Below are 4,237 nucleotides of genomic sequence, written 5' to 3' on the forward strand. Positions count from 1 at the left end.
ACCCTTACCCAAGGTCTAGAATGGGGATTAAAAAGAAACTTGCAAGAAAGGAAGGGAGGAAGTTGCCCAAACTGAGCAAAGAAGAAGTTAACCAATTAAATAAGCCAATATCCTATAATGAGATACAGGAAGCTATCAAAAGTCTTCCAACAAAAAAAAGCCCAGGACCAGATGGATTCACAGCAGAATTCTATAAGACCTTTAAACAAGAACTAATACCCATACTCCTCAAGCTCTTCAGAGAAACAGAGAAGGAAGGAACTATCCCAAACTCATTCTACGAAGCCAATATCACACTCATCCCCAAACCAGGCAAAGACCCAACCAAAAAGGAGAATTACAGGCCAATCTCCTTGATGAACACAGATGCAAAGATCCTTAACAAGATTCTAGCTAACAGAATCCAGAAACACATAAAAAAAATAATTCACTATGACCAGGTAGGCTTCATCCCTGAGACACAGGGATGGTTTAACATACGTAAGTCAATAAATGTAATCCAACATATCAACAGAGCCAAGGTCAAGAATCACATGATTATCGCTACAGATGCAGAAAAGGCCTTTGACAAAATTCAACATTCATTCATGCTAAAAGCTCTGGAGAAAATAGGAATAGAAGGAACATTTCTAAAAACAATAAAAGCCATTTATGACAGACCAATAGCCAATATTATACTTAATGGGGAAAAGCTACAACCAATTCTCCTAAAATCAGGAACAAGGCAAGGATGCCCACTGTCTCCACTCCTCTTCAATATAGTCCTAGAACCCTTAGCCAGGGCAATAAGGCAAGAAAAAGACATTAAAGGGATCCTCATAGGAAAAGAAGAAGTTAAACTATCCCTTTTTGCAGACGACGTGATACTATACCTCCACGATCCCAAAAACTCCATCCCCAAACTCTTAGAAATCATAAATCACTTTGGCAAAATAGCAGGATACAAAATAAACCCACAAAAATCAGTTGCCTTCCTATACACTGATAATGTACAGGAAGAGAGGGAAATAAAGGGAGCAACCCCATTCACAATAACCTCCCGAAAAATAAAATATTTAGGAATTAACCTGACCAAAGATGTAAAAGAACTATTTAATGAGAACTATAAAAAGTTAAAGAAAGAAATTGCAGAAGACACTAGGAAATGGAAAGACCTCCCATGCTCCTGGATAGGCCGACTTAATATAGTAAAGATGGTAATACTTCCAAAACTAATATACAAATTCAACGCAATTCCTATTAAAATCCCAATGACGTACATCACTGAAATACAGAAAACAGTCCAAAAATTCATATGGAACAACAAAAGACCTAGAATAGCCAAAACAATTCTAGGGGATAAAGACAATATGGGAGGGCTATCCATGCCGAACTTCAAACTCTACTACAGAGCTATAATAACAAAGACAGCATGGTACTGGCACAAAAACAGACCCGAAGACCAATGGAACAGAATAGAAGATCCAGAAATAAATCCACAGGCCTACAGCCAGCTGATATTCGACAAAGGAGCCAAAGACATACAATGGAAGAAACACAGCCTCTTCAACCGCTGGTGCTGGGAAAACTGGGCAGCCACATGCAGAAAACTAAAAGTGGACCCCAGCCTATCACCATGCACCAACATCAACTCAAAATGGATTAAAGACCTTAACATTAAACCTGAATCTCTGAAACTACTGCAGGACAGAGTAGGAGAGACACTTGAACTAATAGGCACAGGAAGGAACTTCCTGAACAGAGTCCCAGGGTCACAACAAATTGGAGAGAGACTCGACAAATGGGACTACCTTAAAATAAAAAGCTTCTGCACAGATAAAGCTATCGCAACCAAGCTAGAAAGACAACCAACTAATTGGGAAAAAATATTTACCAGCAATATATCAGACAAGGGGTTAACATCCTGTATATACAGGGAACTCAAGAAACTAATCCCTCCCAAACCCAACACACCAATTACTAAATGGGCAAGGGAACTAAAGAGGGACTTCTCAAATGAAGAAATAAAAATGGCAAAGAAACACATGAGGAAATGTTCATCATCCCTGGTGGTGAAGGAAATGCAAATAAAGACAACCCTGAGATACCACCTTACCCCAGTCAGAATGTCCCACATCCACAAATCAGCCAACGACAAATGCTGGAGGGGATGTGGAGAACGAGGAACGCTATTACACTGCTGGTGGGAATGTACACTCATACAACCACTTTGGAAAGCAGTCTGGAGGGTCCTTAGAAAGCTAAAGATTGACCTCCCTTACGACCCAGTCATACCACTTCTAGGCATCTACCCTGAACAACAGGAACCAATATACAAGGACACGTGCACCTCCATGTTTATTGCAGCACTGTTCGCAATAGCTAGGATATGGAAACAACCTAGATGCCCCACCACAGATGAATGGATCCAAAAATTGTGGTATCTATACACAATGGAATATTATGCAGCCATTAGAAATGACAAAATAATGGCATTTGCAGGGAAATGGATGGAGCTAGAAGGAATCATGTTGAGCGAGGTAAGCCAAGAACGAAGAGACAAACAGTACATGGTCTCCCTGATAAGTGGATGATGAATCCAAAATGTTAGGTGATATGACAAAAGTAACAGGACTTAAGAAACAAAGAACTCCCACTCATCTGGTTGAACCACTACTAAATATCCCCATGCTGCTGATCACATATATGGTATATAACATATGAGCACCGTTATATATTACAGACTGTGATAGACAATTTGCTCCAGGAAAGTTAGAATGAACTTGTGACTTTAAATGAGCATCATTATTCCACAATACTGTGAATTTCCGGAAATTAAGTAATCACTTAATCACGATCAAAAAAAAAAAAAAAAAGAACCTTGGGGAAGGGAGGGAGGGAGGGGATGGTAGGGGGAAAACAATGGAGGGGGTAACAATGTTCAAGAGGAAGTGTACTCATTACCTCACTCATGTAACTGTAACCCTCTGTATAGTATCTCTACAATAAAAAAAATTAAAAAAAAAAAAAAAAAAAAGAAAGGAAGGGAGGGAAGGATATACGAAGAGAGGGAGGGAGGGAGAGAAGGAAGGAAGGATGAAGAAGAATAGGAAGGGATTCAGAGAGGGAAAGAACTCCAGAGAAAAGATTTCCTGCAGGCTTTGTGGATGTTATCAATTCGGATGACTTCTCTCCTTGCAGGCTTTGCAGTGGAACATCTGTGAGAATGTCTGGAGGGATTAAGGAATAAAAGTGGAGGTCATTTTGATAAAGTGTGATTTACAATACAGAGAGAAGCTGGGCTGTGTGGGACAGGCCTTTAAACCTATCCCTTTTTGGTTAAAATCAATATTTGAATTAATCTCAAATGCAAAAGCCAACCAAGGTGTGCATGGTGTGTCTCAAAAATTCCATCAGAAGCTGCTCTCTCATTGGCAGGTATGCAATGGTGAGGCTGGGGTTGGGCGTGAAGGATATCTAGGGATCAGAGAACAGAAGAAGAATTCTGGATTGCACAGTGAGTGCCTGGCCCTGTTGGGATTCAGAGAGCCCTGCACACCTGGCCCACATCTGGTCCATCAAGATGAGCATTGGAGCCCCACCCTCGCTCCAGCATCTAGCCATGCAGAGTCTGCTGAGCAACCAGGCCCTGGCCATCTTTGCTGTGGACGATCTTCCTCTGCTGCTGTTCCCTTCACTGTTCATAGAGATCTATGCCCAGGGCCACACAGAGGTGCTGAAGGACCTGGGGCAGGCCTGGCCCTTCCCCTGCCTCCCCCTGAGGGATCTGGCAGAGTCTCCCGACCTGGAGACCTTCAAGGCTGTCCTGGATGGGCTGGATCTGCTACTTGCCAAGAAGGAGCTCCCAGGCAATGTAAACTACAAGTTATCAATCTGTGGAGATATGGACATGGGGGTATGTCTCCATGCCCGCATCGCTCCTCCAGATGTTCTGACTGACAGGCGAGCTGTAAATCACTGCTCAGCAAAGACTGCAGAGAAACCCTTGGTGAAAATTATGCATCTGCTCATCGAAGATGGCGCCCAGGATGCCCTCCAAACCCACCTGCTACACTGGGCCAGGGAGAGGAGAGAATGAGTCCAGCTGTGCTCCAGGAAGCTGCAGATTTGGTTTGACTCCATCTCTGAAATCCAGAAGGCTCTGCTTGTGGTGAGGCTGGACTCCATCCAGGAACTGGTGGGGAGTGAATTTTGGCATCCAGGAATTAGGAAAGAACTTGCTCCTAACTTGGGTGGA

The sequence above is a fragment of the Dipodomys merriami genome, unplaced genomic scaffold, assembly GCF_024711535.1.
Source record: "Dipodomys merriami isolate MVZ:Mamm:240054 unplaced genomic scaffold, mDipMer1.0.p SCAF_84, whole genome shotgun sequence".
NCBI classification, from domain to species: Eukaryota; Metazoa; Chordata; class Mammalia; order Rodentia; family Heteromyidae; genus Dipodomys; species Dipodomys merriami.